The following is a 12431-nucleotide window of genomic DNA, read 5'->3' as shown; positions in this document are numbered from 1 at the left end:
CCCCAGAGCTTTCTCAACTACAGGGATAAAGAGATAATAGCCTGATTCCTCTCTTCTCCTTTCTCTGCCAATTATTAGGTTTCAAATGAAATGGTTTTAGAGCTAAGAAATCTCACAGTTTCAAAAAGCATTCATTTTTATCCTTAAGTTGAAAGTTCAGGCTTAAAAGTATAGAAGGTAAAACTGTCATTTTTAATAAACAACTGTGTCTCTTTTGAAAGCAAATGGTATTTCTGGAAAGATTATCATATGACAACTACCAATTAAATGAAAAGCTGACATGACTTCTCCTCTTATCATTAGAAAAGGGAAGCAAGTTTTTATGAGCTAAATTTTCCTTATCCTGATATATGAGTTTTTGGGCCATCACACTCACAAACATAACTGGCTCCAAACCTGAAATAGCATTACCTTTAAAAAGATACTGCAAAATTTATAACAACTAAAAAAACCTTAAAATAATTAGTAATAGGGCTTCCCTGGTGGCGCAGTGGTTGAGAGTCCGCCTGCCGATGCAGGGGACGCGGGTTCGTGCCCAGGTCTGGGAAGATCCCACAGGCCGCCCAGCGGCTGGGCCCGTGAGCCATGGCCGCTGAGCCTGCGCATCCGGAACCTGTGCTCCGCAATGGGAGAGGCCACAGCAGTGAGAGGCCCACGTACCAAAAAAAAAATAATAATAATAATTAGTAATAAAGTCAAGTATGAAGAGTGGCTGTATCAGAAATTTATATTTGGTCAATTGAAAACTCAAACTGTAGACTGTGGGCTTTTTTAGGTGGTAAAGGGATTACAATCAAATGATATAGCTAAACCCCTCTACTAAGGAAATTAATTTTAATTTTCTATATTAAATCTCTGAAGAATATAAAAAGTAGCACCTCCAAACAAAAAGTGGGGGAGGGCTTCCCTGGTGGTGCAGTGGTTGAGAGTCTGCCTGCCGATGCAGGGGACACGGGTTCGTGCCCCGGTCCGGGAAGATCCCACATGCCGCGGAGCGGCTAGGCCCGTGAGCCATGGTCGCTGAGCCTGCGCGTCCGGAGCCTGTGCTCCGCAACGGGAGAGGCCACAACAGTGAGAGGCCCGCGTATGGCAAAAAAAAAAAAAAAAAGGGGGGGAGAAGGGACTTCCCTGGTGGTCCAGTGGTTAAAACTCTGTGCTCCCAATGCAGGGGGCCTGGATTCGATCCCTGGTCAGGGAACTAGATCCCACATGCATGCTGCAACTAAGAGCCCACATGCCTCAACTAAAAAGATCCCACATGCCACAACTAAGACCCAGTGCAGCTAAATAGATAGATAAATATTTATAAATACATTAGAATTAGCACTGTGATTAAAGAAAAAAAGTTTCATTTACCAAAGAAAGCCCTGGTAAATACTCATACTAAATCTAGTTAAGCTTTTGCATGCTATTTTCAAGCAGTCTCTTAAAAAAAGAAAAAAGTGGGACTGGGGGGATGGTTTAAAAAGGTCTTTCAGAATAGATGACTGGGCATCCAGTTCTGCAGTAAATCCAAATGTTATCAATCTTTGGACTTGAAAGTACTTGATACACCCCTTCTTTTCATCATCTCTGTTAAGGCTTGTCAATTTTTCTTCCAGAATCTCCCATTTGCCCTTTCCTTTTCTTTCTGACTGTCCTTACTTCTTGCCTGGATTTGCTCATTCATTCATCATTTACCAAGTGCTTATTATCTGCCACGCACAGAGCTAGACCCTTGTCCTTGAGCTTAGGAAGCTCACGTGATACTCAGTAGAGCTGCAATCTACCCATCTCGATCACCAGACTGCAAGCTTTACCAAAGGCTTTGTATTTCCAGAACCAGCAGCAACTGGCATACAGCAGACACTCTAAAAATGTTTGTTGTATGACACTAGATTACTTTAGCAAGCTCTTTTTTTAATCCATAAATATTTTAGTGCATATCTTCAAAAAGGACTCTTACTTTTCTCCCCTTTTTAAAATACAAAAGCTATATGTGCACAATGCAAAAATAGTATTGAAAGGTATGGAGTGAAAAGTGAATTCTCCAACCTCCTAAATCCCACTCCCAGAAATGACTACTATTACAATCTGGAATGTATCTTTCCAGAACTTTCCTACGCTGGTATATAACACACACACACACTCTTACACTTTTTTGGAACAAGTTCTTTGACAGTTTCTGACTCTAGCTTCTCAATTTTTAAAAAAATATATTTATTTATTTATTTTTGGCTCTGTTGGGTCTTTGTTGCTGCGCACGGGCTTTCTCTAGTTGTGGCGAGCGGGGGCTACTCTTCGTTGCGATGTGTGGGCTTCTCATTGTCGTGGCTTCTCTTGCTGCAGAGCACGGGCTCTAGGCGTGCGGGCTTCAGTAGTTGTGGCACGCGGGCTCAGTAGTTGTGGCTCACGGGCTCTAGAGCGCAGGCTCAGTAGTTGTGGCACACAGGCTTAGTTGCTCGGCGGCATGTGGGATCTTCCCAAACCAGGGCTCGAACCCATGTCCCCTGCATTGGCAGGTGGATTCTTAACCACTATGCCACCAGGGAACTCCCGCTTCTCAACTTTCTAATCCAGCTCAAGTTCTCAAAGTGCTGTCCCTGGATCAAAAGCATCAGCATCATCTGGGAACTTGTTAGCATTACAAATTCTCAGGCTCCACGCCAGACCTATTGAATCAGAATCTCTGGAGGTGGGGACCCCACAATCTGTGTTTTAATTAACTCTCCAGGTAATTCAGATGCACACTAATGGTTGAGAACCACTCCTCTAACAGTCAAGCCACCTTGGTCAAGCCGGTTTTTTTTTTTTTGGCTGCGTTGGGTCTTCGTTGCTGCGCGCGGGCGTTCTCTAGTTGCGGCGAGTGGGGGCTACTCTTCATTGTGGTGCGTGGGCTTCTCATTGCAGTGGCTCCTCTTGTTGCAGAGCATGGGCTCTAGGCACATGGGCTTCAGTAGTTGTGGCTCACAGGCTCTAGAGCACAGGCTTAGTAGTTGTGGCGCACGGGCTTAGTTGCTCCGCGGCACGTGGGATCTTCCCGGACCAGGGCTCGAACCCGTGTCCCCTGCATTGGCAGGTGGATTCTTAACCACTGTGTCACCAAGGAAGCCCCAAGCTGGTTTTTTATTTTTACTGTCCCTTAAACATTATATTGTCAGGCATTGTAACCTTGTTTTGGTTTTACCACCCTACTTCAAAATGCATTTCTTGTCCTTTTGATTAATTCTGATCATACCAATCTGTCAAAGCCCAGAAAGTCCTTGATCCTCCCCAAAGTGCTCTCAGTACCACAGCTCTTACTGATCCCTCCTGCTCGTCCCCCTCCTATGACATACCTAGTTCCTCTACCATACAATTTCACCATTAGGTACGTGCTGTCTCCAATGATAGAGAACAGTTCTTTACTCTTCCCTTGAAGACATGAATCATATTTTTGTCACCTCTTCCTCACCCCTGTTCTAAGCACAAATTTTAATAAAGTTGCTGGTCTTTAAGGATAAATTCACCAAGAGAAATACTGATAAACTTTTAATGGATAAAAAGTCTACATTCAAGTTGTAGCACCAGTTCTGCGACCTTGGACAAGCTCACTTCTCAGGATGAAGTCTGTAAAAGCAAGACAGATGGACTCAATGACCTAACACTTCCTTTCAGCCTTGAGCAATGTATGACTTTATGAAACGTCTCACATTGGAATATCTTATTCCATTATACTTGAGTATACCATTATACTCATATTGCTTTGCTAGGAAGCTCTTTGAACAAGAACTATGAGAATCTTCCACCATACCCAGCACCATGCCTTATGCATAACAGCTCCATCTATTTGCAGAAGATTATTTGGAAAACATTATTTTAGAAGTTTCATTTATGTAGAGAACCTATGCACTTTGGCAGATCTACTGCCTCCCAAAGGGCCCTTTCAAATATTTATTGTCATAAATACTATGAAATGATTTATGGTAAAAATTGGGATTACTCTGATAGCACTGGGGCAGTCAGCCACATAAGGCGAAAGAACGTAAAAATGAATCTCACATGTATTTAGGAATAGACTAAAAAGCTATAAGCCTCAGGCTACCTTAGTGCAACATGCAAATAAAACCAATCCTGTATGGGCTACACTGGTGGCGCAGTGGTTGAGAGTCCGCCTGCCGATGCAGGGGATGCAGGTTCGTGCCCCGGTCCGGGAAGATCCCACATGCCACAGAGCGGCTGGGCCCGTGAGCCATGGCCACTGTGCCTGCGGGTCCGGAGCCTGTGCCCCGCAGTGGGAGAGGCCACAACAGTGAGAGGCCCGCGTACTGCAAAAAAACAAAAAACAGTCCTGTACACTTAGGTGACATATACCAACTCCACTCTTGGCCATAAACAGGCTTCTTGATGTAGGACCTTTTTCTGCAAATTTTCAGACACAACAGGGTGCACTAGAGACCTCTGAGTGGCCAGTGATGACCAGAAGTTGAAACTAAAAAGAAGGACAGCTAAGAGAAATTGAAGAGCAAGAAGGAGGAACAGAAGGGCCGCAGGAAAACATCACCTTTGAGTAATGAAAAGGAGCAATGGAAATTCACTGAGTCTTTACCAAGGGCCTACTATGAGCCAGTCACTTGGGGCTGCAAAGATGGCCCCTGACCTCAAGGGGCTAACAGTCCAAAGGGTAAGACTGAAGCCTCTACCCTATCTATCTACCTACCTACCTACCTACACACACATATATACGTATGTATGTGTGTGTAATTCTAATTGGGAAAATCAAGCAAGGAAGGCTTCACAGAAAAGGTGGTAAGTTAATGGAGTTTTGAAGTGTGTAGCAGGGTTTGCTAAGGAAGAAAAAAAAAGTTTGAGCTAGTTATTTTGGGGAAGAAACAGTCACATATTTTTACAGCCTTTCCTTTGGGACTTTAAATCGGTGAGGCTTCTTAGATCCAACACTACTTTGTCAACGCTCTCCTTCTCTTTTTACTTCATCTTAACTGAGATGTTCAAGCCCAGCACTGGAATAGAGCCAGAAAGCCCCAGGATAAGGGGAATGCTCGCTAGATTCGCTCTGTCACCTCCAAATTCAACCAGCCCAGCTATCCCAGTCTTGCCCTCCTGGCAGCCAGAAAAGGAAGGCTAATAATATCCTCTGGGGACAAAATCTGGACTCAGGCAGACAAGGCTTACCCCTGCTCTGCCAGTAAGCCACCTTGAGAGCGTCCCTGCCTCCTAAGCCTAGTTTATCTGTGACAGGGAGGCCAGCTCTGCAGGAAAAAAAGCTGCATGAAAAGGAAGAAGGACGCATCCGATGGCGAAGCGCTGAGATACTGAGATAATCTTAAAATGTTTGGCAGGAGCCCTGGCACACAGCAAGCGGATGAACGTGAGCCCTTAATTAATAACATTACTATTACCATTATTACAGTAACACCTCAATTGTACTCCAACAACAAGAAAATGCTGGTTTTGAAGCCTACTTTTATGACGTCGAAGAAGCAACTCCAGAGATGAAAGTGTATTTCAGATTTTTTTTAAAGGGACAAGATCGAATTCCAACCGCACTAGCCTGACAGCCCCAGACCCTGAATTCTAGAGCCATTCCAGCCTCTCGTCTGGCGCGTGACCTTGGGCAGGGCACTTCACCGTTCTGTGCCTCAGTTTCCTCATCTGTAACGCGGGGCTAAGAAGCCCCTCCCTCGCATGGTCGTCGCGGGGTCCAGCCAGAGGGTACTCTTTGCGGCACCGCCACCCCACGGGTGCAAGGCGAGCTCCCGGCCCATCTTCCAGGCCCCCCGCCGGGCGGACGGGGCAGACGAATGCCCGACCCCGAGGCCCACCGAGCTCCGCCACCTGCAGAGCAGGAGCGGGAAAGGGGGTCGCGCCTGCGGTGGGTCCCTGAGGCTGAGCTGTTGGGCACCCAGAGGCTCGGCCGCTGCCGCCTGCACGCTGTCGCTGGCGGGTTCGCCCTGGGCCCCGCCGCCCAGGTGGGGAGCGGCCGAGGGAGGCCGGGCTGCCCCCGGGTCCCCAGGAGAGGAGGGCGGAGGGCGCTCGGACACCTAGACGAGGCTGGCAGCGCTGACCCGGTGCCTGGCCGCACTGGGGTGATAAGGCGGGGAAGGAGAAGGCAAGAGGAGGGACGACCCCGCATGCAGTACGGCGCGCGCCCCGCCAGCCGGGCTGAGGCGCTCACACTCACCCGAAGCTCCGGCAGCCGCCGTCAGCACAGCAGCCGAGGCGGCGGGAGTGGGGCGGGGGAAGGCTCTGCGCCCGCGCAGGCGCGCTGAGGACGCCAGGCGGCGCATATGCGCCGTGCCCGCCCGCCCGGGAACCTACGGAGAAGATGGTGGCTGAGCTGGCGCCATTTTCCGTGTACAGTAGTTTGCCTCATTTTTCGTGGTTTCAGTTCCGCCTGGCCGACTCTGGTCTGAAACTACTGAATGGAAAATAAGTAAATAATTTGTAAGTTTTTAATTGCTGTGCTGTCCGGAGTAGTGTGTCGAAATCTCTTGTCTTGCTCCCTCCCCCTGGGGAAGTGAATCATTCCTTTGTCCAGCATATCCACGCTGTATATGCTACCTGCCCCCTTAATCATTTAGTGACGGTCTCTCATCAGATGGATTGTCTGCATATGGCAGTGTTTGTGTTCAAGTAACCCTTACTTGGCCCCAAAGTGCAAGAGTAGTATGGCTAGTGATGTGGATAAGCGAAAGAGAAGCTGTAAGGGGCTTCCTTTAGGTGAAAAGGTGAAAGTTCTCAATAAGGAAAGAAAAAAAACCGGTATGCTGAGGTTGCTAAGATCTACAGCAAGAATGAATTTTCTGTGAAACTGCAGGAAAAAAATTTGTGCTAGCTTTGCTGTCGCACCTCAAACTGCAAAAGTTAGGGCCACAGTGCATAAAAAGTGCTTGAGAGTGAAAAGGCATTAAATTTGTGGAAGACACGAACAAAATACATATTCTGTTGACAACAACATGTTGCCCCAGAAAGCACTGAGCCTATTGTCAAACCCAAGTTCATGTGTCTGACACCCAGTGAGGCCAAACAAACCAAAACTTTGGAGTTCGGAGCAGACAAAGATCCATTGCAGGGCCAAGCAAGGAACAATTGACTGGTGCTCAAAAGACCCAAACTCCCTGATGTCTTTCAAGGAAGAAATTTTAAAGGCAACATTTGGGGTGAGGGCTGCAGGGTGCATAACCTTCTTCTGATTGGTTGGTGGTGAGGTAACAGGGTGATGTTTCAGGAATCTTAATCACGGACTTTCTGCTTCCAACCAGTCTGGGATCTAGTGCTTGTGGTCAGCATGCAGTCACCATCCTCCACCTGGGCCTAGGAGACCAAAGCCTCTTTCCACAGACAAGAAACGGGGACATGGAGGGACTTTTGTACCCAGGAGGACCCCACTGGGTCCTGCTCAGTTTCAAGCCTATATAAAGACTTCAGCAAGGGGTCCTCTGAAGGGAGTGACACCAAGCCATTTACTGCAAATAAGGGATTGTTACACAGACTCAGGAATATTTTGGACTGAAAAATAGAAAAATTGCTGGAGAGACTGAGTCTGCCAGTGAAGAAGTGATACCGAGCAGGACCCTGTGGGGCTCCTGGGCACAAAAGCCTTTCTTTCTTTTTTTCTTTTTTTTTTGCGGTACGCGGGCCTTTCACTGTTGTGGCCTCTCCCGTTGCGGAGCACAGGCTCCGGACGCGCAGGCTCAGCGGCCATGGCTCACGGGCCCAGCCGCTTGGCAGCATGTGGGATCTTCACGGACCGGGGCACGAACCCGCATCCCCTGAATCGGCAGACGGACTCTAAACCACTGCGCCACCAGGGAAGCCCACAAAAGCCTTTCTGTGTCCCCTATTTCTTTTCTTTTTTTCTTTTTTTGGCCACACTGCTCGGCTTGCAGGGATCTTAGTTCCCCAACCAGGGATTGAACCCTGGCTCTGGCAGTGAAAGCACCGAGTCCTAACCACTGGATGGCCAGGGAATTCCCCAACCCACGCACGCCATTTCCTGGTTACAGGAAATAGGCTTCTTTCGGCCTCCATGACCTTCCTGAGTTGCAAAAGCAGATTCAGTTGTAATTAGGGAAGGGACGGGATGCTGAGACAAGGTAGGGACAGTCAAAACCAACAATAATGCAGCCTTGGGGCAGGGTCCTGTTTCCCACTCAAGCGATATATGTAACAATATCTTGTTGTCTGTTATTTTGCAGATACTGAAACCCCCACCAAGTGGGAGAAATCAACTGTATGCTGCCCACAAGCACACAGATCCCAGTTGGAACTGGTTGGAACTAGAAGGTTGATGATGCTGACCCCCACTTACCTCACCACCAACCAGTTAGAAGATTGTCCACGAGCTGATCACACCCTCCTTGAACAGTACTATAAAACTTCTCACTACCCCCTCCAGGTTGAGATACACAGTTTTGAGGGCATTAGCCCACTGTGGCCCTTTGCCTGGAAAAGCAATAAAGCTATTCTTTTCTACTTCACCCAAAACTCTGTCTCCGAGAATTAATTTGGTGTCAGGGTATGGAGGCTGGATTCAGCTTCAGAAGCTGTTTCCAGCAGAGTTGAAGAATTTGACTGAAGAGAAAGGATACCATCCAAAGCAAGTCTTCATGTGATGAAACTGGGCTTTTCTGGAAGAAGATGCCTAATAGAATCAAAAACCGTCCGGGAGTTCTGTTTTTTTTTTAAGCATGAGCCATCCATTCTCCTTGTTCGGCCCTTGCAATAAAACTTTCTCTGCTCCAAACTCGGACGTTTGGGTTTGTTTGGCCTCATTGTGTCTCAGGCACACAAACTTGCGTTCGGCAACAAACCTACCTTCATAGAAGTGCAAAGGAGGCACCAGGTCATAAAACATGGAAGAACAGATTAACTCTGTTACTATTGGCAACGCTGCAGGGCATATGTTAAAGGCAGGAGTTGTGTACAGAATGAAGCATCTACAATCTCTCAGAAACAAAACCAGGAATTATCTGCCCGTAGTCTGACAACATAATCAGGTGAAAGTTATCTTGTTTATGAAATGGTTCCACCAATGCTTCTTTCCAGAAGTGAAAAACATTTGGAAAAGGAAGGGTTGGAATTTAAAATCCTATTACTAATAGACAATGCACCTGGCCATCCTGAATCTGCTATGAAAATGAAAATGTCAAAGTTGTATTTTTACCTCAAATACAACCTCATTGCTTCAGCCACTTGACAAGGCATCACTTGGTTTGTCAAGGCCACATACACCTGCCTGATATTTGATCACAATTAGTCAGCAATTAACGCAGACTTTCATCTGGACATAAAGCAGTGCTGGAAATCATTCGCTATTGTCAACGCAATACATTCATCAAAGCTGCTGTGAATGAATTAAAACCAGAAACTGTAAATGCATGCTGGAAGAACTTATGAAGTTGTGAATGATTTTAAAGTTTACTGAGGCTCGATGGAGAAGTTAGGAAATACATTCACGTAGCAAGGCAAGTTGGTGGAGAAGAATTTGCCGACATGAAGTGGAAAAACATATTGAAGGCCAACGAGAAGTGTTAACAAGCGAGTTATTGGAAGAACTTGTGGAGTCATCTAGAGGAAGAGGAAGGTGAAGAACCTGAAGCAGAATCAGCAATGTGGGCATTACTGAAACTTGCCAAAGTGTTTCGAATTTCACAATCAATTTCAAAATTATGGAATATGATCCTCAGATGAAAAGAAGCACCGTAGCCATTCATGATCACCAAAGGATTACAAACTCTGCAGCAACACTGTGATGAGTTAAAGAGACAGCAACTCCAATTACAATGTTCTTCCAAAAGCTTTCAGCAAAAAACCCTTCAACTATCTATCGTGGATCCCCAACCATCAACGTCATCTGCTCCTGACATCCAATCATTGACATCATCATGGCTTGATGGTCCTCCTTCTGATGTATGGTCAGAAGGTCAATAGTAGCCTAATGCTATGTCACAATGCCTCACCTCATTTCATCACATAGGGATTTTATCACCTCATATCATCTGTGAGAAGGGTGAGTACAAGACAATACAATATTTTGAGAGTGAGACCACATTCACCTAAATTTTATTACAGGGGACTTCCCTGGCAGTCCAGTGGTTAAGAATCCATGCTTTCAATGCAGGGGGTATGGGTTCGATCCTTGGTTGGGGAACTAGGATCCCACATGCTGCATGGTGCAGTCAAAAATTTTTTTAAATTAAAAAAAAATTTTTTTATTACAGTATATTGTTATGATTGTTCTATTTTGGTATTGTTGCTGTTAATCTCTTAATGTGCCTAATTTATAAATTAACTTTATTGTAGGTGTGTATATATAGGAAAAAACTTAGCACATATCAGCTTTGGTACTGTCTGCAATTTCAGGCATCCACTGGGGTCCTGGAACGTATCCCCGTCGGTTTCTTGCTGTGGAGTCTCCCTGGAGAACCTTAAACTAGAACTGCTCAGAGGGAGGGGAGTTGAGTGCTGTGTCTGGCTGACTTCTCCCATTCTGCCGAGCTGCATCCTTAGGAAGCCCCTAAGAGCTCTTTACAGCAGCAGACCCCAACCTTGTAGGTACCAGGGACCGGTTTCATTGAAGACAATTTTTTCCACGGACGGTGGGGGGCTGGGGGGTGAGGATGGTTCAGGTGGTACCAGTCCGCGGCCTGTGGGTTAGGGACTCCTGCTTTACAGGGCACAGCATCCTCCTTTGACGTGGGCCCTGAGAGGTACCCAAGGTCACATGGCACCTAGCACAGTGTTTGGCATGAGGAAAGGGCTTAGTAAGTTTTTGGTGAATGAACCAGTAACTTAAGAACTAGATATAGGACAGGGAACTCTACGCAATACTCTGTAATGTCCTATATAGGAAAAGAATCTAAAAAAGTGTATATATGTATATGTATAACTGATTGACTGTGCTGTACGGCAGAAACTAACACATTGTAAATCAACTATACTCCAACACATTAAAAAAAAAAAAGAACTAGAATCCAAGACAGGGCTCCTAATTCCTAGTCCTCCATTGTATCACCTCTACTACCGCCACCAGCCACACCATCTCCTTTTTAGAGTGCAACATGAGAAATGGAATTTTTTTTCCCCAGAATGATTACATTAAGCTTAATTACACCCAAATTTAAAAAACACCAAAATGTACAGGACATACTCCCTTCCTTGAAAGAGCTTATAATTTGATCTATTATTTCTTTAGTGTTAAGTATCACTGACTAAAAGCAAGATATTCTCTTAACTAAAGTAGGGCAAATGGAAGAATATTACCAAACATCTAAAGGGCTGCAACTGTCTATAGTATTCATCAAGTGCAAGTCCTGAACCAAATTTGGGGAGAGGGAAAGCTAATACTGAGCACAGCCTTTTATTATATGATTTGTGTTTATCTGTTAACATTTACTGAGTGCCACATGGGTTCTAGTTGACCCTCCACTCCTATATATATGTTCTTGGTTAGATTATTAAGCCCCTCCATGCCTGAGTTCCTCACCTATAATGACAAAAAATAGAAGTTATCTCATAAAGTTGTGGTCTGTATGTGTATAGAATACTCAGAGCTTATTAAATATTCTTTTTCTGTGCTCTGTCTCGCATAGCTGTTGAAGACACAAAAACATACTTCCTATCCTTGGGCTTAAACAAATTATCAACAAAAGATGTAATACAATGCAGTAGATAAAATGGGGCTGGGGAGGTACAATCACCTTTGGAGAGAGGTGATCTCTCCCCGTTTCACACAAAGGAAATTCAGGATAAGGATGAAGATTCACTCCAAATTCTACACTCTTTCCACTATACTATTCTGCTTCTGAGAGTAGGCAATTAACACCACTCCTCTGACTCTTAAAAGCTTTCCTTGGGTCTGTCCAGTTTCCCTTCCTGCTCTACTCTGGACAATATTATCTACTCTTAAGGCTTTAATAACTAGGTATCAGTAACTTCCAAATTTTATTTCTAGTCCAGGTTTTCCTACCCAGTTTTCCACCTGTATATCCAACGTTCTAGTTGACATGTTTGGCATCCCAAACTGAACTGCAAGCTTTCCCATCTCATTATCTGCTCTATTACCCACCCCCTCCATCATATTCATACCACTGTTCTAAACTTCCGTTATTTAATCTAACCCTTATAGCATCCCTGTGATATAGATTCTATCATTCCCCCAATCTTACAAATTAAGAGGTTAAATAACTTTTTCTCGGTCAGTTAATACGTGGCAGTTAGGCGTGTAACACGTAGGTGACATGCCTGCTATGTTCCAGACACTGTGGACAACTCCCCGCACTCATCCATTGCCAACTCCCAGCACAGGCTGTCATTCCCCACCTGATGACTACAAAGGCCCAACTGGTCTCTCACACCCACACATACTTGCTTCTGTCTGTTCTCCAAACAGCAACTGGAGTGATTTTTTTTGGCTGCTTGCCGTGTGGCATGCAAAATCTTAATTCCCT

The 12431-nt window shown here is 45.5% G+C and overlaps 1 protein-coding gene across 4 annotated transcripts in view; it reads right to left on the bottom strand.

Moving 5' to 3' along the window:
- NDRG3 (NDRG family member 3) overlaps positions 1-6228 on the bottom strand; it is a 95639-nt gene extending 89411 nt beyond the window's left edge. For all 4 annotated transcript variants that reach the window (XM_060120126.1, XM_060120128.1, XM_060120129.1 and 1 more), the window contains exon 1: positions 6161-6228. The gene's annotated coding sequence lies outside the window, so the exon portion shown is untranslated. The remainder of the gene's footprint in view (positions 1-6160) is intronic.
- Between the last annotated feature and the right edge of the window lie 6203 nt (positions 6229-12431).

This window comes from Mesoplodon densirostris, chromosome 16, assembly GCF_025265405.1.
Source record: "Mesoplodon densirostris isolate mMesDen1 chromosome 16, mMesDen1 primary haplotype, whole genome shotgun sequence".
In the NCBI taxonomy this organism is placed as follows: domain Eukaryota; kingdom Metazoa; phylum Chordata; class Mammalia; order Artiodactyla; family Ziphiidae; genus Mesoplodon; species Mesoplodon densirostris.
The sequence above is the reverse complement of the archived record's forward strand: the minus strand, read 5'-3'. Positions and strand labels throughout refer to the sequence as shown.